A 25,944-nucleotide genomic window follows, 5' to 3' on the forward strand; every position below is an offset into this window, starting at 1 on the left:
TTTAATTGTAATATGAACAGATGTATTTGTTGGGAAAAAAATGTTTCTGACACTATGGCCGGGCAGTGATGCGGATATATTACTGGAAACAACATACATGTTTTTGAATAATATTGGCTATACCCCATTGATGGAGGATGGAGAGATAGATCTGGGTCAGAGTTCTAGCCTCTGTATGTCAGGCTTACTCTCCCACCGACACAGGGCGTTATGAGGAGTTTCTGGGACTACATTTCCCATGTCCGTGTCTGCACGCGCGTGCCGCACATGATGTGGTGACGTCATCACGCGACGTAGTGTTTACACTTGCGCCCGGCGTGGTGACGTCATCGCGCCTCCCGCGAGAGTGATCTCGGGAATTAGGCTTAAGAACTGAATCCATTTGGGGTCGTATTGGGGCTCACGTTACCTGCTGAATTTTGAGACTGCCCAAGTGAGTACTTTTCAGGACCATAGTCTTTCACTCATGGACAAAAGACTTCTGGTATTCATGAGTGTTTTCGTTTTCCTTGCAGCCACCAAAGAGAGGAGGAGAACCCCCCCCGTTTTGTTGGGAAGCGCCAACCAAACAGTTTGGCTGGACACGTTGGAGAGAATCCTCTCCTACATTGTCATATGAGTAAGTGTTTGTTCTTTACTCAATTAACATATGCACATAGATTCATAGAAGCGGACAAACCTTTGAGGGCATTTTTTGTCTCTGCGATTATATCTTTCAGGAAACAGACAGCCTGTTGGGTATATGAACGATTTTGAAAAATTGGAATTTATCATGATTTGATGGAATGACGCTGGGTGCCATACGCTTATAATAATATGATAAGACACCACCGTTATGTAAGTGAGATATGATAATCCATTATTCATGGTCAATATGAGTCTAATGCCTTTGTGTGTTGTATACTAGGACAGAAGATAGAGGAAAGCAGGCATTAAGTTCTTAAGTTATTGGAATTTTGCCGTTATTTGAACCAATCAAGGTTTAAGAAGACTCCAGGATAGAGAACCCTCGAGTTAGAAAGGTATGTAATGAATAACATACTTTTCACCCTTATGGGGATAAGGGTTTTACAGTTAGTATAAATCAATGGACTAATATTGTGACAAGAGAGAGTAATATAGTGCCTCCTTTATATTAACAGGGTGCATCGTCTTTCTAAGAAGACTGAATTTTGAATACATGGTTTCACCTTGAATAAGATCTACACAAGACACTACACACCCCTGAAGAATGTCCTACATTGTTGTGATAATGGGACAGAAACTTGTACAAGTTGGGATTTTGAAAAATTAAAAACTGAAATAGCCAAAATAACATCTGAGGCTAGGAGACTCAGTGTGATTAAGCCATACAGACTTAAGCAGAGATCAAATATAAGTTTAGAACCGACTAAAGGTGATTTACTTGTGTGCTTTTAAAAGTGGTTGATTGTTTTATGTGACATGATCATTTTTTTATGATGACTTTTTTAATTATGAATTTTGTATAACTAATAAAATGTGTACTGTTGAGCACCATAGTGTTACTTACGTGCTACTTACCTGCAAGATAGGCTACCCATGAGAATTGTGACACCTTTTAGGAATTGAACTTCTTTTTGTAGATAACAGACCCGGGGCATCCACTACATCCAATGATCTCTTCCTTCTTTCTTCTCGAGCCCTTCGCCCAGCTACCTCTAACTCTCTGAAGGTCGGATGCTTCTCCATGAACAGAGTGGTGGGTAGATCACTCTCCTCTCCAGGTGCCTCCCTCTCGAATGGCCTGCCTGCCCATCTCAAACTTAAGCTGGACCACCAGAAGTTCTGGAAGCAGCTCAAGACCCTCCTTTTCTCCTCTGCTTTCTCTCTCTCTCTCTCTCTCTCTCTCTCTTTCCTGCTGACCTATCTGTCTGCTGCGCCGACTGGATGCTTGGCTACCCTCAGAGTCTTACTGGGTACCAGGCTCCTCCATGATCTGTCTCCCCTGCACTGCCTCCGGGCCTCCCGCACACTTTGGGGCTGTTAACTTTAACCCCAAAGTCCCTTGCCTCCTTGCACTTGTCCTGAGCCGCGCTGCCCTGGCTGCACTTAACTAGAGCAATGCTGCCCAGACTATACTTCTCCCTCCTCACTTCCCCCTGACATTTAAGTTGTCACACTTGCACAATCTCAATGACACAAGGCCTAGTAAGTTTGTCTTGTCCTTGCTCTGTCTTCCCTCCTGTGTTATAAATTACATTCATATCATATCACTATCAAAGTCCCCACTCGGTTTATCAATGCATCCATGTGCTGCTCCTATTTGTAACACACATATAACTGTTTCTGTCTGATGTGTCACATCAGTGCTGGCCCCAGGTTGACTAGCACCTTATGTGAGATGTATCTTGGGCATGAGTGCCCTGCTGTTCGCCCAGCACAATTCATGTATAGGTAGTGTCACTTTACATTGTGTGAGCTGGCAGCACCCATTGCATGACATGTTCATGTAAAGTGCAAGCCAATTACTGTCTATTTTGACTGATGCTTTACATGACAATCTCATGTAAAGGGCGCTGTCACCTCATGCAATGTAAGGTGACACTTTACAATGTGTGAGCTGGCTGCACACTATGTTTGCGTTGCGCTTGCGTGACCGCATAACTTGATTGTCCGTTGAGCCAGCTCTTTGTCACTTGTCCATACAACAGTACACTGGAAATGTTGACATAAGCAGCCAGAACGAGTGTACCATACTGTACCGACACTTAAACACATGAATCAATCACAGAAGTTCCCTCAAATTGAACAACCACTGGGCTAAATACCCTTACTACACTGTGGCACCATGATATTTACTGGCTGCAGGCCAGCACCTATACGAGATGCCAATGCCAGCTCTGTCTGATAAAGAATGGTCCTGCTCTTTTGTGCAGGGATAACCCCTGAGGCGTGTGCAATGGTGAGGCTGCAGTTGCTGAGGAACTGTGGGCACAATATGACAAATTGCACCATCATTTTGTTCAAAACTCTTCATCAGCTCATTAATGGTCAGGCGAAAGTTAGTAAGTTACACAATCTGTCTTTACATTCATACCTCATGTTTGAGTGTCTCTTGTAGGTCATTTGTACCTGTATAAACACATTATCCACAAACGATGTTTCTGTATTGGTGACTGGGCATGCTCAGACTGAGACCCAGCCATCCTCATCTGTAATTCTCCTGAAACAAGGAGCAACAGATCCCTTGTACCCCATCTGAATGGTTGATGTTTCTGTCATTTAATTTTATAATCCAATTAATTAAAATGTCTGTATAATTATGTATGTTTCATGGCTACATATATTTCAATGTTTGGGTGAGTGTTGTGAACAGTAATGTGAGCACTAAGCTGTGTGTCTTTCATGTATTCACTGAGTCACACATACAACCTTTTAATCAGGGACTGGAAAACCAAATATAGAGCTCTCTGATAATTGTTTCAATTCCCAAATGCACGCTGATTTGACGCAAAGCAAACAGAAACAATCATTGGTGCTATTCATCCCCTTGCTCTTTGTCATTGGGTTATCTTGAGACAGTGCAATCGGAGTGTTCCAGACTGTCCACCTTGGAATGATGACACTCTATCAGAAAATGATTCCTATGGTTGGTCTAGTGTCACCCTCTGCAATATTCAAGTGAGGTTGTTTGCACTTAACACCTGCAACAAAGGGCAGTGATCTGTGGTCACTCAGACCCCTGCAGGGCTGCCACACCACAGTGTGTAAGCATGGGCAGCTTGGAAATGCATTCTGACAAGGCCTTCAATAAGAGCAGGTGACAGTAGGAACATGCACTTCAGCAGCAACAGCTGTGTTTCCACATCAGATATTATTTGATGTATATTGCAAAGGGACTGGCTCCATTAGTTTATCAATGATTCATTGATATTGAGGATGTGTGTGTGGGTAACACAGAGGTGTGGCTTGGGGGTGATGTGTGCCAGTGAAGAGGGCCCATTATAGGGCACCAAGTTGGCAACTTGGCTAGAAACTGACCTGAATGTACTAGCAAAGTTGTGAAGGCCAGCAGACAGTGATGTGCACTGTGACACCAACATGTAAAATGCATGGAAACCACACAACCACCTCCCAGAATTCAGGTCATGTGACAGAGTGTACACAATATAAAACTGCATTGGCAATGGATTGCTGCCAACTGCAGCCAACTCTACTAAAACCAAACATGGATTTGCCATCCTTAATTGTCTACAAATGGCATAAATAAATGCCACTCACCAGATGTGTACACATAGGCGTCCATGCCTCCCACGCCTTGCAAATCATGCAAAACATCTGTAGAAAAGATTCCCAGATAGAGGCTATCCCAAGGAAATGATTACCCATAATTCAAAAGAGCTGCCAATACCAATAAAGAACTGGCTTTAACTAAAAAGAATGTGCAAAAACAAGAAAGGCTGGTTTGTGTCACTACATTTCGCCCAGCAAGTGACCAGATAAAAAGAATAACCCAGAAAAATTGGCACCTGTTAAAACATCCTGGGACTCTAGAAAAAAAATAAAACTGTGTTTTCTGGGGGGCGGGCAGTAGAGAAGTACTGGGAGGATTGGGTGGAATAGAGATGAGTTGAACTTGGGGATGGGTGGTAGGCCGGCCTACCCTACAAAGGACTTATGGTTGGTGTTGGACTGCATGCTGCGACCAGAGGACGGAGTGGACATTGGATAGTGGATTTGAACGTTGGAAGGGGGTGGGGGGATGTCGGGGTGGGTTGAGGGTAATGCGCAGTTATTGTTGTTGGGAATTAAGTGTTAAGGGAGGAAGGGGGAAGGGGGGATGGAGATGGGGGAGGGGTAAAGTTAGGGGTTGTTTTGGTAGTTGCTGTTTGAAATGTTAATAAAGAGAGTTTTTTAAAAAAGTACACATTTGAGACAAACACTAGTACAAACCTACAAAGTGATGCTTTAGAATGACGAAATGCAACGACTGTGGGGTTTACCCCCAGTACAAGGCCACCATAAGTGTGGCAGTTGTGTAGCCTGTAACCAAGAAATTGTTTGAACACAGAACCATCAAATGGGAACTGAGAGAGCACACAAATTGCAAGAGTAAATTTGTGATCTACATAATTGAATGCGGGTAAAACTATTTGGGAAATAAGACACAGAATATCAAAACACTGCTCATGCATTCAAAACCAGACACCAGGCAAGCCACTTGTGGAACACTATAAAAAGAAACGACATACAGACAACGACCTGCTCTGGTTTGTGAACAGGAGATAAAACCTTACCCCAGAAGTGGCGACATGGCAGCACAGTTTTATAGCCTAAAACAATACTGGATTTACAATCTTGACACTGTAAAACATGGCTTGAACATTTCCGTTGAATGGAATAATCTGATTCTCGCATAATTCATCCGATCCTTGCTAGTTGTATCCTACAAAAGGGAGGATTGTACATTTGGGTTACACTGCAGAGAAAGAATAGTGATATTGGTTTTGTGGATGTTTCTGTGGTTCTCTAGATCGTATATGCCAGACATATATGTAAACTAATTGATTCTTACACAATGGGCAGGATTTGGGCCAAAGAAAATGTATTATGATGTGCTATCTGTGCTAACATGAGTTCTACATACACAAAATGTTAAAGTCTATGTGGTTCAGTTTACCAAACCTTTGTCTTTGTCTTTGATGTCATGTTAAACTACCCGTGTTAACCGTCGCCCCAGACAGCTGATGGGTATTGCCAGAGAATAATTGGTCACAAATGTATATATTATGGATGTAACATGTGGACTAGTTCTATTCAGAATGCAGTTGGCTTTATTACTATAAGTTGACTTCCCCTAGTTGGTCATTTTCATCTGAAGAATTGTACTTCCTGGTATTTGACTGTATGTACATTAGATGCATTAGGATTGAAAATTACATTGGGAAATGCATATATTAATATTGCATGTTTATGGACTCTGAATATACTTACTAGCTGGCACCGCTATAACAATGGTATATATATCCGGGTTTATGTTTTTGTTATGTTTTTATTATGTTTTTATAATGATGCATACATGAATCGGTAAGGAATATACAGACCTCAACTGTGTTCACAGAAGGTGTTATACCATAAATACTGCTGTTGATAATTTTCAAATCATGTTATATTAATCATTATTTTTATTTTGGTGTCATTAGACGTAAAAAGTGCACTTTGCACTATTTTACAAAGAACCTTTGGTGGTGTTCCCTTACAGATATACAAATAGGTCTGTGCACCACGACTTGTCCATTCAAATATGTCCGCCCTGTAAATTGCCTTTAAATAGAGCACGGGTGTTGCTATCTGGTTGCTTAGCAACCGGTCACTGCTTGACGGAGATGCCTAACACTGTAGGAAACTGTAAGCACACTGGTCTCCCTGTTTTGGGTTTTTGGGTGTCTTACAGATACAGGTACACAGGTGTTTATGGTTTTTACACTAGCCCTGCGATCGATCGGGAATCTGTCAGTCCGTGATCGCCAGGATCTGTGTGTGCTTTCACTATGCTCCATAGTAGTAAAATTAGCCCAGCTCTCTTCCTATATTAAAATATCCCCGCTAACACGCACCACAGCGGCCCTCTACAGTGGCTTACTAGCACCACTGGGCAGGTTACAGTAACAGTGCTTCGTACACTACCCCCCATACAGACCAGGACCACGGACGGGCCGTGACAGCGTGTGTACCATGGTATGTCTGTATGTTTTTATGAGTGCACACGTTCTGAATATATTTTCTAGTTCCAGGGGCACTCACCTAGGCGGACAGATGGATTTCAGCCATTATATGATAAAATCCATCCCGCTTGACTGAGGTAGTTCCTCGTGTACACATGGGTTCTCCTGGAATGATTATAAATCAATTACCAAGATATGAGGCTGCCCCGTGAGATATGCTGTGGGATGGGGATATAGAGGCCAGCACGCCCTATATCCTTGCCGCTAGACACTATATTTGCCCACCAAAGTTGTGGTCTATTATTTTGTAACACCGTTTTGCGGTTCTAAACACTACTTATCTTTGTTTTTAGATTCCCACTCTCATTTATAGAGACAGGCACCCCAGATGTCCATGACCACTTATTCTCATGGCTGCAGTATCCACTCTCAAGGTAGGACCTACCTCCCTCTTCATCTACTTCACAAGGAAGGCTTTGCTATGTACACAGTTAATAAATGTTATCCTACTTTTTAGGTCAGTTACGTTTTGTTTGGTTCCATCTGGGACTCTGCATGATTACTACGGCGGTTGGTTATCCCTGCTGTTTGCACAGGATTTGCCATCACTCAACAAGGTATTGCTCCATTTATTGGTCCCTTCATTGTTTAGATGCATTGCTACGACCGTTTTAGCTATTGTTAACCTCCCTCGCACATTTTTTTTGTTTCTGTCTTTAGACACAATACACACATGTTGGTATAATGGAAAATTATTTAATTGTCCTGATGAAGGCCACATATTTGATACACCACAACTGGTGAAGAGACGGCTGAAATACACTGTGTCGACTTTCCCATACAGCAACCATCAGCACTGCTTTAGTTTGATAGGCCATATACAACTAAGGTAATTAACTGCAATATGATATTGTAAGCCAACGGTGTCCTTTATCCTTGTGTCTAGTCAAATGTTGTTTGTTTAGATTGTACAAAGTATTATGCTGAAGGCCTTTGTTTACTTGGCCATATGAATGTGTGAAAATGAACTGTTCATAAATGTGTCCTCATACAAGATTGGTCCAATTCCAAAACCAAAACAGTACCAAAACAATAAAATAGATGTATATATTTTTTTAATAAATCATGTATATATTTTCTTTTGGTACTGGCAGCCTTGACAATTTTCTGTTTGTTTATATGTTGCATTCTTTTTCAATAGATATCGGTGGGCTCTTTTAGATGTGGGGAGATGCTGTGCTTTTGGATATCATATTTTTGACAAGTTTGTCATGCACATGTATCACTTGCCTACTTGAGTGCTTTGAAATACATGCAAGTTGTTTTTTTGGGTACATAGTGTGGATGTGTGTGATAGTTGTATGGCATGTTTGGGTTTGTATTACATTGGTGAATGTGTTCAAATGCGTTTGTTGATGTTTTGTGTTTTGGCAGTGCTTGGCATGTTGGCATTCTTATGATTGACTTGAACATTTGCACATGCATTTCACATGTGAGAGTGGGGTCATCAGACGGCTTCAGGTGGCAATAGCTGTTTATCTGTTGTCATTCCTTGTGCAGGGTCACTGTTCGTTTAGTGTCAAGTTGTTGGAGTTAAGCTTTTAGATGTGTGTGTAATGGTGTGCATACAGGGTTGGTTGTGTTGATGTGTGAGATATGTGCTGTCTGTGTTTGTGTTTGTTCATGTGTCTTGCCACATGTTCCACTGTGTTAATATGTGTGTTGTGTCTGGCAATGCAACAATTACCTCTGCACATTGGCTACTGGAGTAATTGTTTATTGAATGTTGCATTAATTTCCGGTCCACTAATGTTTCTGTGTTCATTTGACACTTGCTTGTCAATGTGTAAGTGCCGACACTTCTTTCACTTTCATGGTTATTGGCTCTGTGGGTGTTCACTGTGTGTTAGTGGGCTGCATTCATCACATGTGCACTCAATGGGAGATTGCTATATCCCTCCTAATGTACAGCAACCCCCCCACATCTGCAATCAGTCACTACCTGCTCTCATATCATGCATCACATTCATTGACCAATGGAATGCAGCTGAGTCCCATGATTGATGGTTCAGTCTAGCTGCAACAATTTAAAGTCTGCCTGAGTCACACTCTCTGACATGCTTCACATCGCCCCGACCCAGGCCTGTCTGCTGTGATTACTGGCATGGACTTTGACACACCTACCTACCTGCCTACTTTTGCAAAGGCTGAAAATGCACCCAGGTATTCTTTATGATTATGGCCATTCTGTGATTCCGTGGACTTCTGCCCTCCTAAGGCATTCACTTACAGTAATTTGAGGCCATTGCAATGGCACAAAGATACTATACCTATGCCACATTGCATCACCATGTCACATATACATTGGGTGGTCACAGTGTAGGCGGTGCAACAGTGTGCTATCCTGTTGATGTGCAGATGAGTGTGGCCTACCAGGAAGTAATGGAAGATGGGCCAGGACTAGAGTGTTTTGGGTTGATATGTGGCAGGTACACTTCCTGTTCGAGGCAGGCTAGACAACCTGAGGTAGGTTTAACATCCATATTGGATTGATTAGGGGGCAGACTAGCAGGGGGATGCCTGGGGTTAAGGGCAGAGGTCAGTGGGGGTGGTGTTGGGACTTGAGGAGGCTGCCTGTGGGATGCGACATAGGTGTGTGCGGGAGGTGGCAGGACTTGAGGGGGCTGTCTGGGGGTTTGGGCAGAGGTGAGTGGGGGTTGTGTCAGGACTTGAGGTGGCTTCCTGGGGGTCAGGGCAAAGGTGAGTGGGGGTGGTGTCTGGACTTGAGGATGCTGCCTGGGGGTTGTGGCAGAGGTCAGTGAGGTGAGGGGAGGAGGCGTACTGACAGGGGGCTGCCTGGGGATTGTGGTAGAGGTCAGGAGGTGAGGAGAGGGCATGTACCAGTAGGGGGCTGCCTGGGAGTTGTGGTGGAGGTCATGCGAGTGGGGCGATGGGGTTTACTGGCTGGGGCTGCCTGGGGCTTGTGGTGGAGGTCGGGGGTGATGGGAGGGGGTGTAATAGGAGGGGTGTGCATAGGGTGTGTAGTGGAGGGCATGGGGGTAACAGGAAAGGTGTGTACTTGTAGGGGGCTGCCTGGGGTTTGTGGCAGAGGTCAGAGTGTGAGGGGAGAATGGTGTACTAGCAGGGGGCTGCCTGTGGGTTGAGGCGGAGGTCAGTTGTTGTGCGGAGGGGTTGTACTAGCAGGGGGCTGCCTAGGGATTGTTATGGAGGTCAGGGGGCGAGGGGAGGGGGGAGTCTAGCAGGGAGATGCCTGGGGGTTGTGGTGGAGGTCTGGTGGGTGAAGGGAGGGTCGTGCACTGACAGGGGCTGCCTGGGAGTTGTGGTGGAGATCAGGAGGTGAGGGGAGAGGGCATACTTGCAGGGGGTACCTGGAGTGTGGTGGAGGTCAGGGGGTGGAGGGAGGAGGTTGTACTGGCAGGGGCTGCATGGGGTTTGTGGCAGAGGTCAGGGGGTGAGGGAAGTTTGGTGTACTAGCAGGGGGCTGCCTGTGGCTTGTGGCAGAGGTCAGTTGGGGTGGGAGGGGTGTTTACTAGCAGGGGGCTGCCTGGGGAATTGTGGAGGAGGTCGGGAAGGTGAGGGGAGAGGGTGTACAAGCAGGGAGCTGCCCGGGGGATGTGGGGGAGGGCAGTGGGGTGAGGGGAGGGATGTACTGGCAGGGGGCAGCCTGGGGTTTTGTGCAGGGATCAGGGGATCAGGGGGTCAGGGGACGGGCTGTACTACCAGGGGGCTGCCTGGTGGTTGTTGTAGAGGTCTGGGGTGTGGGGGGGTGTACTGGTGGCAGGGGGCCACCTGGGGGTTGTGGTGAAGGTCAGAGGGTTGCAGGGAGGGGGGTTTACTGGCAGTGAGCTGCTTAGGGGTTATGGTGGACGTCAGGCAGGTGAGGGGAGGGGGTGTACTAGCAGGGGGCTGACTGGGGTTTGTGGCGGAGGTCAAGGGTGAGGGGAGGGGGTGTTCTAGCAGGGGGCTTCCTGGGAGGTTTGGGGAGGGGGTGTAGTTGAATGGGGCTGTCTGGGGGTTGTGGCAGAGGTCAGGTAGGTGGCGTTAGGACTGATGGTGCCTGCCATGACTTAGGGGTGTTGGTCAGCAGTTTAAGTACCTTGAAACTAGGGGAGACGCTGCAGTTTTGCTAGGGTGTTGCCTTGTGTTATGGGGGAACAGGCCACATTTTTGCCTAGGTGCTTTCTTGATTTACAGAGATTACTGTCCGCAGTTTTGCCGGGGTGCTGCCTTGAGTTATGGGGGTATGGTGTGCAGTTTCATCAGGGTGCTTTATTCAGTTACGAGTTGACGGTCTGCAGTTTTGCCAGGGTGCTGTCTTGAGTTATAGAGGGGATGGCATGCCATTTTGCCAGGGTGCTGATATGATATACGGGAGGCAGCATGCAGTTTTGTCAGGGTGCTTGCTTGAGGTATTGGTTGACAGTCCACACTTTCGTTGGTGTACTGCCTTGTGTTATGGGGGATGGCACACAGTTTTTCCGGGGTGGTACCTTGAATTACGGGTTGACGGTCTGCAGTTTCGCCGGGGTGCTGCCTTGAGTTATAAAGTTTAGAAAATAAAAATGTTTACTCAATAGTTCCAACACTGAGTTCACCTTCCTCTGCTTTTATCCTGCCTTGCTCCAAATGTCTCATAGCATTTGGTTCTAACCTGTCTCATTCTCCCAATCGGTTACATTCTACACAACCATCTATACGATGCTATTGGCATACTACCCCTATTTAAGATATTGCTTAGCTTCAAAACTAGCATTTATTTGGTACTGTTCAGTTTGTTCTCTAGAGACAGGTTGTTGAATCAAATTATGTCCTCAGTGTTCCAAACTTCTTCTAGGGCGAGGATATCTTTCTTCACCCATATTAGCAGATCAGGATATGACTGTTATATTTGCCTATGCTATTTCTCAAAAACTGAATTGCTTATTTGGTTAGTATTTCGTGAAACATTTTCCCCCCAGACTTCACTTTCAGTATTGAGAGTGTAGTGTAATTGAGTGTTTGGTGTGTTTGTAACAGTGTTACTGCAGACAGAGTCCTGGAGTCTTGGAGTAGAGTCTAACTTCTCTTTCACCTTTGTGGAGGTGGACGTAAACAATCACACACTCCGGTCACAGTGGAGCGTGGCACAGTGTGTTAGAGTGTTCAGTGTGTTTGTAACACTGTTACTTCAGAGGGAGTCCTGGTGACTTAGTGGAGAGTCTATCTCATGTTTCTATTTTGTGGAGGCGGACCTAAACACTCAATCACTCCGGCCTCAGAGAAGCGTGGCGGAGTGTGTTAGAGTGTTCGCTGTTCTGTGGCTCCTGTTGGAACAGGAGGCGCGATTGACTGCTTTGCCTCACTACTACTCACTGCCCATCATACTTATTCTTGCAAGCAAGTAAGTGATTGGTGAGACTCTCCGTCACTTCTGTGAAAACTGTGGTGGGTTGCAGCAGGATATCCGCACATATTGCAATAGTGGCTCTTGTTCTTTTTCAGTCTTGTGTGGTTACTGCGGGGCTGGTCCCTTTGAGCCACATGTGAACAATCTACATGCCGGACTGCGTGACAGAGTGTGCTGTGGCTCACAGCATGGGCTGCCTGCTGTGGGGGCCTCTCATTCTTCACCAACTTAGGTAAGTGTCTGCTTGCCCTGTCATTACACCTCAATATCGTCATATTATCACTCGCAAAGCTCTGCTTTGCAGTGCCGTTGCTAAAAACTGACAGATTACAGAGAGACATACTGTTAAGATTCCTGTTGGGAAAAAGCAAAACAGTTCAATTAACACTACCCACATACCTCTTGCACAATCAGAGATTACAGGCTTTTTCATATCCAAATCCATGTCTAGAAACCACCACTCGTCTACATTAATAAGTGATTCTTCTGAGCAGAAGCTGTCAAATGCAATTGATAATAATAATTCTTTGCTCAAACTGGTTGTACATGTAAACCGGGCCTCTCTGGGCGGCAAACAAACTTTATTTGAGCAAAACTGTGAGGATGGTGTTATTCATATCGACTTGTCCAGCTCACCCAACTCAACTGACTTAGCTTCCTGCTCAGGGTCTTCTGACAGCCAGGAATCGAGCCATGAAAGTGCCTTTCTATTTCCTATGAAACAGACCCGCTGAGTGCAAATGAATATAAAAACTGGAATAAAGTTCTCGCCTCAAAAATCAAAGCACAGTCCATATTCTTAGCATCTGTTGTGAAGGAACAAAAAGAAGCCAAATCAATCCTATCACACATCTTGGAAATAGTTTCTGTACTCTCCACAAAAGAGACAGCTCTACCAGAGCAACACAAAGCAATACAAAAAACAATTAAAAATGCAGAGTAACAGTGAACCTACTCACTGAAATGGCACAACCAATCATGTTGTTAATATTACTTCACAACCACTTGCAAAACCTACAAAAACCATATCTGATGGGTGGGACTATGAGGACATTTATATTCCACCTCCTACTGAATTAAAATATGCTTTGGCCCCAAAAAGCAAAGACCTATCTTGGGGCTCACAGCCACACTACCCGGGCCTTAAGGATGATGGCAGAGTTGTGAGACCAAAGCAACTAGGCTTCCATTTAGCAAAAACGGCTTGTCCCCTCAAATACACCGTAGTGGCAAACACTACGCCTGACAGTACAACTCAGCAGGCATATCTACACGGTCATATTAGGAACGATTGAAAAAGGTTGTCTGAGGATCAAACACACACTGCTGGCCCTTTAACAAAGAAAATGGATAACAAACTACTCAGTTCTGAGGTATATAATCAATCTTATTCAACACTGTATCAACAGAATCCAGGCCCTTCACAAAAGTACAGCAGCTAGAAGAAAAACTGCAAATAGGCAATTGTGCGCACCCCTTGCTTACTGACATACCGAGTGTTGCCCCAAATGTTCTTAAAGATCTGGGAAAATTGATTGCTCTCAAGGAGACCAATCCTAGTGCAACTAGCTTGTTTTTTAATAGATCTCTTCTCCTGGGCATTTTTCAACAACTACCAAATTTTGACGTAATTCAATCATCAGACATTTCAAAAATTGAAATACCGAAGTGGGGCAGTACTACAAACTGGGCATTAATCGAATTTGCCCCTCCAATGATGGCGGGATTCTTGAAAACCCATGCAAATGTATCCACCCGTCTAGGTCTTTCCCCAAAGCTCAACCCGATTCCCAAATTTCAGCGAGAGAGGCGCTCTTCAAGTACAATGTGCCAAAACTACAGAGCGTGCCCCAAAAGTGGAATACTGGATGCCTGAGTGCCCTTTAAATGGGGCTAATTGTCCCACTACATCGACAAAAAAACATCATTGGATATCATGGAATACTCAGGCTTCTGCTTTTTTCTGCTACACCGTGGGCAAGAACTTTTTAGAGGCTGCAGATGTTTTGATTTTGCAAGAAATTTGGTGTACCAAACCAATGTTAATTGATGATTTTCACATTCTCTCCCACAAAGTAACTCCCTCTAAAAAGGTACGGGCTAGTGGCAGCCTGGCTATTGGGGTTAATTCAGAGCTAAATTTGATCCCTTTTCTGTACCTTCCAATTTAACTGTATGTGATGATGGTGTCTTAAATTCCTCTACCACTTATTAAGAAAGGACGTTAATCATCGATCTGTATGACCCCGACGGGGGGCCTTAGGACAAAAACGATCCAAGAGATTATGGAAAGCTCTATCTATAAATGGTTTGAAACTTCTTCTGCTGGCTGCGTAGTGAATTCTGGTGACTTTAACAAAAGAGATCTACTTCTAGCGATGTCGACAGGCCCACCATTCCTTAGCTCTTGGCATAAATTAAATGATCATTTTGATTTGTTGTTCCTTGACTTTCCCCCTTCTGGCTCACAATTGAGGAATTATTTTTGGTCAAACGGTATTATTAGGTCACATATCGATTATGTTTTAACGCATTTGGCTTTGAAGCTCAGCTGTGGCCCAATTAAGGTAACACATAACAGACTGAGTGGCAATGCGGTTCTTGGCTGGTCTATGGAAGCGATATGTCAGCCCAAAGAAACTCTTAGAAAATTAGAGCTTACTTCGAACTTCCAAGGCAATTACATACACTAGTCAGCCAAGAACATTCAATTCACAAATAACTTTTTGCCTCAAGATCAGTTAAGCCTGGTAGAAGCTTTGAGTTCGGCAAATTGGGAACTTTGTAAAATGCTCATTACCAGAACACAACAAACAATGATGGAGTCTAGCTAAAAGTTAGTTGCCAATATTATTCTAGACAAACTTACTAGCTGGCTTGATGATAGAAAACTCCTTAGTTTCTTCCAAACTGGGTTTAGAAAAACTGTTAGTACAATTGCCAACATCAGTGCATTCCAAATTCTTAACGCAGAATATGAATCCAAGAAGTGCCTAAATCTTTTCTGCTGTTTTGTGAACTTTACCAAGGCCTTCGATCTAGTTTCTAGACCCATACTTTGGGCTACGCTGAAACAATGGGGGATAGACCCAACTCTGCTTGTCATGATTCCTGGCCCTCATGTCCCCAGCCTTCCAAGATGTCAGGCTGGAGCCAGGCCACGATCATCTACATGGCCCTCAAGGGCCTCTCCATCCCTCCAAAGACCCACTTGGAGTCTGACTTGGCACTTGTGGCACCAGACTCACTCACTCCCATAGGATAACATTGGGGATTGGACTTGTAGTGCATTGATGGGGACAAGATGGATGCCCCCACATATTTTGGTTCCCAGAACTGCATGTGCAGTCTAGTCTTTTGGGTGTGGTTCAATGCTTTGCATTTTCTGCACCTGCAGCGTGACACTCACTGTGTTCGGATCGGTCTCCAGTAGGCCTGCATTTGTCTGCTGCGCCCAGCCCCTGCAAGAACAAGAACACCATTAGGAACAGCCTTACCTTGCAGCGCTTCTGCCCATCATTCATCGCTCCTTCTGTTCTGCGGGAATCTTTGGCGGTTTCATTCCCATCCCGGCACGCCGCTTCCTAAGGAAAAGGGAAAAGAACAGAAAAAAGGCATTAGTAAGCATTCAGCAAATCTTCGCTTATTTTTAAAGACTGTATGAGCTTCAAACGCTTACCTGAATACCAGCCACTCTGGGGGAACTCTGTCTCCGGAACTTCTCATCCATCTGCAAGAGGGAAAAGACACTCCAGGTTAGCGTGGAAACATCTAGAGGCGCCGCATACTGCACTTACTCACCGCATTTCTTCTTCATAACCGGCATCCACGCTGAAAACGTCGCGCCACCTAAAAGACACAGAAAAAGAACTCAGTTCAATAAAAATACGAAAGGGTTGCATCGTGCATCACGCTCTCACTCACCTTCAGCGCTACTCATCTCAGCAGCACGTCACCATCCCTGAACGCCGGCCATCATTTAAGGAAGGAAAGGAACGATGTTACAGAACTGTTCAAAAGACTCATTATACTTACCTGTCGGACTATTGCCCGTGAAGTAACTAGGCAGCAACGAGCTCGCATCAATCGACGCGCCCCTGCACTGAAAGCAGGTTGGAGAGCACACTTTCCAAGAAAACAAGGTGAGCCGTGGATCAAAGGGAAGGGTTGGACCCCGGGGAAGAAGGGGTTCAAGCACACAGAGACAATAGGGAGTTAAACTCTACGAATCCTGTGTTTCAGGCCCAGTCTCCAGTTGAGTAGACTCCAGGGAAGGGTTTGAGGTAGTAAGAGGTCAGAGCAGGCTGAGTGACGTCCCTGTGGATACTAGGTGAGCGTTACAGAATGCAAAGCCTCACATCCACATCCACCTGGGCATCATGGAAACGTCAGAAACTGACCAGTTAGTCCACATGTTGGGGCAGCTACGTTCCGAAGTACATGCAGCCAGGCAGGAGACCAACACCCTGAGGAGAGAGCTGATAGTAGCCAAATAACGCACTGATGATTTAAGCCGGCAACTTCTCCAGTCACAAGCAGAGCATGCACTATTGCCGGGAAGCGTGCCCTCGATGCCAGCAGCATCAGCCAATCCCGTTCAGATAACCCTTCCTGGGGCAGTTCCCTTGGCCCCGCCTGAACGATTTACGGGGGATCCCAAGAGGTTTGCAACGTTCATGAACCAGTGCCGCCTACACTTCCTTTGTAGACCAGGGACCTTTCCGAATTACCAATCACGGGTCGCTTTTGTGCTATCCTACCTGAGTGGTAGCGCTGCGGACTGGTCTGTACCCTTTGTGGTCCAAGATGATCCTTTGCTGCATAACTTCAGGGGCTTTCAGCAGGAGATGGAAAAGCTGTTCACCCGTCATGCTCATGGGCAGGCATTAGACAACGAATTTCTGTCCCTACACTAAGGGAATCAAGACCTATTAACATACATACCCATGTCCAATAGACTCGTAGTTGAAGCAGAATGGCCAGTGGAGAAGAGAAACACGTTATTTCATCGGGGGTTGCTGGTGGAGCTCAAGGATGTTCTTGCACAAGTAGTGAACCCCCTAAAAGACTGCTCAGAATTCATTGACGTTGTTGTTCAACTGGATCATAGGTTGCAGGACCGAAGAGCAGATCGAACCAGACCAGACCCTCGCCCTATGTATGTACGTTCAAAGGACAATATTGCCCGCACAACGGAAGGTTCAGGAGCACCAATGCAAATCGGGGGGTCAGATCCCCCTTGACTAAAGCAGAAAGGGATAAAAGGAGACAGCAGCAGTTATGTCTGTACTGTGGAAGGTCAGGTCATTTCCTTAAAGTGTGCCCTGTGAAGCCACCGAGGAGGACGATAGGGGCCACCGACAAGGAAGATACCATCAAGGAATCGGAAAACTCCCCAGCCCGGCAAGTGAAGGGGTCCACTTGTCGAGCGAAGAAAGTGAACTACAGACCTCCCATTTTGGTCTTGATCAATCACCAACAACCATCTCAGATGCACGCAGTAAGAGCGTACATTGACAGTGGAGCCGTTGGGAATTACATCGACCAGGATCTTGCGGCAAAGATGGGGCTTCCGTTACGCCCTCAATCAACCACCAACACTGTTACCACTGTCGACGGCACGGAAATAGCTTCTGGTCCAATATCCCAATGCACTGCAGCTTTAACCCTTCTGTGCCAGGATGGACACCAAGAATCTATCGTTTTCGACCTCATTAAGGCACCACAGTTCCAGTTGATTTTGGGAATGCCATGGTTGGTAGCTCACAATCCTTGAATTAATTGCCGAGCAAAAGAATTGGCCTTTCCCAAGACTTGCGCCCACACATGTTATCGCCAAGAGAAACAACCAATAGACACCAGAACCTCCACGCTTGCGACTGTGGCAATCGACACCCTACCAAGTGAATACCAGGACTTTCAAGATGTCTTTCAGAAAGAACAGGCAAATACCCTGCCACCGCATAGACCATACGATTGCCAAATCGACCTGACACCCGCCGCACAAATCCCTTGTGGGCAAATTTACACACTCACGGAACCAGAAAACCAGCACCTGGAGGCCTATCTTGACCAATACCTGGCCAACGGGTTGATCCAACCCTTGAAGTCTCCAGCATCCAGTCCTCTATTCTTCGTACCGAAAAAGGAGGGGGACTTGAGAATGTGCACTGACTATCGCGCACTGAACCAGATTACCGTAAAAAACTGTTACCCCTTGCCACTGATCCCTGAATTGCTTGATCAAGTTAAAGATGCCCAAATCTACACAAAAATAGACCTGAGGGGAGCATATCACCTTGTTCGCGTAAAACAGGGGGACAAATGGAAAACTGCATTTCGCACCAAATATGGCTTGTACGAATATCAAGTAATGCCCTTTGGCCTTTGCAACGCACCTGCAGCATTTCCATACTTCATGAACAATGTCCTACGGGAATTGATTGATGTCTGTGCTCTAGTGTACATCGACGATATTCTAGTATATTCCGCATCAAAGCAGGACCACATTAAACACATCTGATCCGTATTGGAGAAACTCTGTCAACACCAGGTCTACACCAAGCTCGAAAAGTGTTCATTCCACGTCTCCGAGGTGGAATTCCTGGGCTTTAGTCTCAGCCCGAATGGAATCCGAATGGATGTACACAAGGTAGATGCTATCCTGAACTGCCCATCCCCAAATTCATTCAAGGGGGTTCAAAGTATGCTGGGTTTTGCAAACTTCTACCGCCGGTTCATCCCAGGATTTTCGCAAATCGTGCATCCCATCACGTCATTGTAAGGAAAAGCAACAAAAAGTTCCAGTGGACAACAGAAGCCGAGGAAACTTTCCAGGAACTCAAAGCAAGATTCACATCTGCCCCAATCTTACGCTACCCTCACCCTGATCTCCCATACCTGGTGTAAACGGACGCCTCAAGCATGGCTATGGGAGCCGTCCTCTCACCAAAGGACCCCAAAACGGGCCAGTTACACCCTGTTGCCTTTTGGTCGCGTAAATTCACACCCCCTGAACTCAATTACGCTATCACAGACAAAGAAATCCTGGCCATTAAATCAGCCTTTAAGGCATGACGGCACTACCTCTTGGGCGCCAGACACACAATCACCGTAATAACTGACCACCGGAACCTCCAGTACCTAAAAACGGCAAAGGCTCAATCCTCAGAACAACCACGTTGGGCTCTTTTTTTGGCTGAATATGACTATGTGATTACATTTTGACCAGGGGTGAAAAATGGGAAGGCCGATGCCCTTTCCCATATGGGGGTTGAAGAGCAAGGGTATCAGACTCCTGACCCAATAGCAATTATCCCGAGTGACAAGCTCCTAGGAATTACAGCAACCATAACTCAGAAATAATTACATGAAGAAATCCAAAACCTGATGAGTCCGGAGCAATTACAAGCATGGAGTGCACAATGAGAACATTACACGATAAAAGATCAGTTGCCCTACTTCAGGAATCGTTTATTCTTACCAAACCAAGAACTATGAGAACAAGTCATGTCCGGTTATCATGATTCCTTGATCGAGGGCCACCCCGGAATCGCTAAAACCCTAGCCAAGGTATAACAAAATTATTGGTTGCCCATGTGGCGTAAAGACATTATCCAATTCATCCTATCTTGTGGAGTGTGTGCTCAAAACAAGTCATCCAAGCAGAAACTGGCTGGGATATTACAACCATTGGAAATCCCACCAGCACCCTGGCACACGTTGTCCCTCAATTTTATTACTGACTTACCACCCAGTCAAGGGTTTAACACTATTCTTGTGGTCATGAACCTATTTTCAAAAATGGCACATTTCATTCCTCTTAAGGGGTTGCCAAATGCTTCCACTCTGGCAAAGGTATTTCTTGAAGGCATCATACGGCTCCATGGGTTTCCTTCAGTTTTGGTCTCAGACAGAGGTACTCAATTCATATCTAACTTCTTGGGAAAATGCTGCTCTATGGCCCAAACCGACATCCGGCTATCCACCAGTCACCATTCCCAAATGGATGGTCAAACTGCGAGGACAAATCAGATGCTCAAGCAGTATCTGCGTTGCATGTTACATCAAGCTGAAGGAAGCTGGTTCAACCTATTATGGATAGCTGAATATGCTTATAATAATTCCCTACACACCAGCACTGAGCAGACACCCTGTTATACCATGTATGGCAGGCACCCACGTACTTCTGAGTTGGACGTTCCTACAACCCTGGAAATGCCAGCAGTCAAAACCTTGCACACAACCATTTCTCAAACCTTTAAAAGGGCAGCTGAACACCTACTTCAAGCTAAGAATCGCCAAAAGAAGTTTGCTGATCAACAACGAGCAAAGGCCCCCAACTACCAAGTGGGAGACAAAGTCTGGCTGGCGTCTAAACACGTGTCCATTAAAGGAACCCAAACTTTCCGTCCAAGATACCTGGGTCGATTCACCGTCACCTCCGTGATAAATCCTGTGGCGGTCAGACTAGCTTTGCCGTCAAACATGCAGATTCATCCTGTGTTCCACGTGTCTCTCCTTAAACCTGTTCAACCTGGGACCCGGGTAGCAATGCCACCCCAGCCAGTAGCAGTCACTGGGGAGCCAGAATTTGAAGTCAAGGACATCCTGGATTCAAAGTACGTCAGATCCAAAGTATACTACTTAGTAGACTGGAAGGGGTATGGTCCACAAGACAGGACATGGGAGCCTTGTGACTACATCCATGCACCTCGCTTGCTTAGATGATTTCATCAAAACCATCCAAACAAACCAGGACCAGACAGAAGAACCACCTTGAGAGGGGCCTTGGGGGGGACTGCTGTCATGATTCCTGCCCCTCATGTCCCCAGCCCTCCAAGATGTCAGGCTGGAGCCACGCCACGATCACCTACATGGCCCTCAATGGCCTCTCCATCCCTCCAAAGACCCACTTGGAGTCACACTTGGCGCTTGTGTCACCAGACTCACTCACTCCCATAGGATAAAATTGGGGATTGGACTTGTAGTGCATTGATGGGGACAAGATTGATGCCCCCACATATTTTGGTTCCCAGAACTGCATGTGCAGTCTAGTCTTTTGGGTGTGGTTCAGCCCAGAGGCACCTGGGATACCCAGAGACTATTTAAGCCACGCCCAGGATGAGAAACATGCTTTGCGTTTTCTGCACCTGCAGCGTGACTCTCACCGTGTTCGGATCGGTCTCCAGTAGGCGTGCATCTTTCTTCTGCGCCCAGCTCCTGCAAGACCAAGAACAATGTTAGGGACAGCCTTACCTTGCGGCGCTTCTGCCCCTCATTCATCGCTCCTTCTGTTCTGCGGGCATCTTCGGCGGTGTCATTCCCATCCCGGCACGCCGCTTCCTAAGGAAAAGGGAAAAGAACAGAACAGGTATTAGTAAGAATTCAGCAAATCTTTGCTTATTTTCAAAGACTGCACGAGCTTCAAACGCTTACCTGAATCCCAGCCGCTCTGGGGGAACTCTGTCTCTGGAACTTCTCATCCATCTGCAAGAGGGAAAAGACACTCCAGGTTAGCGTGGAAACATCCAGAGGCGCCGCATACTGCGCTTACTCACTGCATTTCTTCTTCATAACCGGCATCCACGCTGAAAACGTCGCGGCACCTAAAAGACACAGAAAAAGAACTCAGTTCAATACAAATACAAAAGGGTTGCATCGCACATCGCGCTCTCAAACACCTTCAGCGCTACTCATCCCAGCAGCACATCGCCATCCCCGGACACCAGCCATCATCTAGGGAAGGAAAGGAACAAAGTTAGAGAACTGTTCAAAAGACTCAATATACTTACCTGTCGGACTCTTGCCAGTGAAGTAACTAGGCAGCAATGAGCCTGCATCAATCAACGTGCCCCTGCACTGAAAGCAGGATGGAGAGCACACTTTCCAAGAAAACAAGGTGAGCTGTGGATCAAAGGGAAGGGTTGGACCCCGGGAAGAAGGGGTTCAAGCACACAGAGACAATAGGGAGTTAAACTCTACCAATTCTGTGTTTCAGGCCCAGTCTCCAGTTGAGTAGACTCCAGGGAAGGGTTTGAGGTCGTAAGAGGTCAGAACAGGCTGAGTGACGTCCCCGTGGATACCAGGTGAGCGTTACAATGCTCTATTACATCCAGCAGTTATATTCTAATTCCTATATCTCTACACGGCTCAGCTCAGAATGTTATCATTCCAACTTTTACCAAACAATCTGGGGCCTGAAGCAGGGATGCATGTTGGGCCCTACTTTGTATAACACTCATACTGCTGATTTAGTGCCTAACTTGCAACATGTCCGTAATTTTCCTCCGCAGATAGACGGCACAAAGATCATCAGTTTGTCGTATGTGATGACATAGTAGTTTTTGATCAAACTATGATCGGCTTACAACGCTCGATCGCTACGTTAGGGGAATATGCAAAAGAAAACAATATGATAATTAATACACTAACAATATAGACGACATTCCTTGGAGGGGCCCTCTCCACTAGTGAACTCTTTAAATGGAGAATTGATGAAACCGCGTTCAAAAACACACAGGAATTTACATATTTGGGCTTTCAGATCGAAACTCGCCCATCCTCCTCTTACTACGAGTCTCTCGTAACCTAAAACATTTCGAGAAATGGCTTGTGATATAGACCTATGTAGAGCATCATGTGGGCCACACTATCGAGGGGTGTGTAGAGATATATAGAATGAGCATTATTCCTTCAATTTTATACACATTGGAAGTACTCTGAGGCTCGCGTGTAGGATGGTTAGGGAAACCTGAGGCAATATTACTATGTTTTATAATTAACCTCCCCAAGGCTGTACCAGTCAAGGCACTAAGACTCGAATATGGCCTACCCTCACTTCATTCGCTGTGGTGCATCCGAAGAGTTTTGCTTTTCACTAAACTGCAAAAACTCGATTGAAGTTCTAACGTGCTGCTACAGCTTTTGGGAGAAAAACTTGCTGACGAGGAGAATAACCCCTTCAGAGAAGAGTTAAACATATTCACTGTAAACCACTTATCCAATTTGGGTATCAAACTTGAAATCTTTGACGAAAGTCCTGACTACGAAAATATAATCAAAGCGAGAACTCAACAGTGTGATCTTGCCACGAACATTGAGAAATTACACAAATATAAAAGGTACAGAGAGTTTTCTTATCAGAGCTTTCTTGGTAATAAACTATGCAGCTACCTAACCAAAGCTTGTAGGATTGAACTGAAGCACTTCATTAAGTATCTTTGATTTAACATATTGCCCATTAAACAATATGTAAACTGATGATATGTCTCTCTATCAGAAGACCTCCCTTGTAGGCTTTGTCTAGCAGACATCAAAACGAGTCGACACATGCTTAGCCTTTGTCCAGCTATGAAAGAGTGTTATTTGAGGGGTTACGGGGGTATGTCAGTTGTATTACACAGAAACGGTAGTGGCTGTGTAGTTATGGTTAAGTTGCTGTTTCCATAGGAAGAGCACTTTTTGGGCAGCCTATAACTCCGCTCCCACTGGACGAATCCTCACCAAACTTTGCAAATAAAGTATATGGGCTACTCTGAATATTTTTACAAAGTTTGGTGATGTCAGGTCCAGGGGGGGAAAAGTTATAGGGGGGACCCTAAACGTCTTTTTTTCCCATAGACTGAATGGGAGAAAAACTTGCGCATGGCTACAGGCCAAACTGCTGAATGGATTTTCACCAAATCTGTGGCAGGGGCAAGGGTTTGGTTGCGAAAGCGTGCTTTTTTAAATTGTGTGACAATCCGTCCAGTAGTTTCCTTAAAAACGATCAAAAAGTATGTCTCTAAAAATTAGTGATATCTATGTCCGCTCCGCGGTCACACTTCCCTGTTCGCTCTGTCGAGAAGATTTCAATTGGCTATTCCGTGGCGTGCTGCCCGCGACCATGTTGCACTTTCACTGATTGGTTGTGCCACAGCGTGAAGTGCGTCATAATCTTTCGATACGGCCGCCATGTTTACATTGTTTTCTGTTGTATGCGGACATCACCGCTAACATACATAAACGAAGAAGACACCAATGCACTTGTTACACTTATGGAACATTGTTTTGAAAGGTGAGCGTTAATGAGATGTGGCAGTAGAAAGTCAAACATTGGTGTATTCTTGTTACCAGTGTCATACGGTACAGTGGGACTTGCTACTCATTGTACGACATGAACTTACTGCGTCCATGTTACAATACATAAACAACATTACTGCGGTCAGACTGGCGGGAATCTGAGTCAGCCACCTGCACTGTTGCGTACACACAGCACTTCTGCACATGTACGGGAGTAGCGGTTCTCATGAATTGCTGCTGATATGTTGTTACAAAATGACAATGTATTTGCATTCGGAGTGAAGGTCACTTGATTTTCTCTTTTCAATACGAGCTAAATGCATTTGTATGTACGTCTGAACATATGATCATGACTTTCTTTTATTAATTTTATGGGAAACAATGTGCACATGTTAAACTGTTATTGTTACTGTGATAAAGATATGTGCTTAAAGTTTTGTAAGTAAACTAAATGCACAATAAAAAAATATTTTAAAAACATATTCAGAGTATCAAAATGTTTTATATTGTCAATGGTTGTGTGTGCCTTGTCCTCATTTACATCCTGGAATGATCAGCTCCATTTAGCTGCAGAGCAACGTATTATTCGCTATAGTTTGGTCATCTGAGTGCTACGTTAAACATGTAAGGGTATTTGGGGACTGACAGATATTTGCTCGTCGTATTTTTAAGATATGAACAACAGAGCTGTGTCTTCAGATTGCCATCTGTTTTACTTCGTCATAAACATGAAATTACTAATTAATATGTGTGCATAAAGTGAGTGCCCTTTGAAATAATGCACAGAATAAAAAAAAAATCTAAATTAATTTGAGACGATTCCCTTGCTTTGTCCAATTACCCTCTGTACAATAGTGTGAACAATGATCCTTCAAGTCGGTGCGCTTGATCTCTTTCAAAGTGGGTCACTTATGTATGAATAAGAATCAAATGTAGTCAGGCAGAACATGGCACACATTTACAATCGTGGTAACCTATATGGCCTGGTTTCATTACTTGGAGTGCATCGCTGTGGACATGTGCAGAGAAGCCATTATGGAATTGAGAATACAAAAGGACACAGCATCCTCGCGCTCGTTGCAGCCGGCAACTACTTTGCATGGGTGAATGGGGGTTCACGGAAAATGTGTATCTCGACATGTTTACATCAGCTTCTAGGACTTCCAGTCGAAGTAATTATCCACCCCGATTGGAAAAAGTCAACATCTAATAGCCCCAAGTGAGTTGTAAACACTGGCTTATCTGTAACAGCAGAATTGACTCTTGCATGCTAGACGGGTCTAAAGAAACCGACAACATGTGTTGTTTTAAAGCGCTGAACGATTTTTCTTCGGACAGAAACCGATTGGATGTCGGCACTGTGTACCTCTGTCCCTGTTTTGCACATAAAAGCTTTATTGCTTAGCACGCGTGTTTCTTTTCTTTGATTGTATCAGAACGAATTAAGGTGAATTCTAATGCACGCCAATGTGCATCGCAAAATAAAATATAGATTCTAAAATAATATAGCACACGAGTGACACACAAAAAACAAAGTTACACACATTTTAAATTCTGCCTATATATCTGCAAATACTCGAACATTACTGGTACAGTCAACATATTTTAAAATTAGTATGCTGAATTGCAAAGTATCAATTAGTTAAAACGTTTTAAATTGTGTTTAGTAAGAGCAACAGAGGGGGTAATGCCAGAGAATAATGAGGTCAGTAAGTGTCCGTCAATGTGCCTTGTTCACTGGATATTATATAAATGCTGAATGCTCTAATTTACTCAGGTCAAGAGAAA

Source organism: Ambystoma mexicanum, chromosome 7q, assembly GCF_040938575.1.
Source record: "Ambystoma mexicanum isolate Mex_15411 chromosome 7q, UKY_AmexF1_1, whole genome shotgun sequence".
NCBI classification, from domain to species: domain Eukaryota; kingdom Metazoa; phylum Chordata; class Amphibia; order Caudata; family Ambystomatidae; genus Ambystoma; species Ambystoma mexicanum.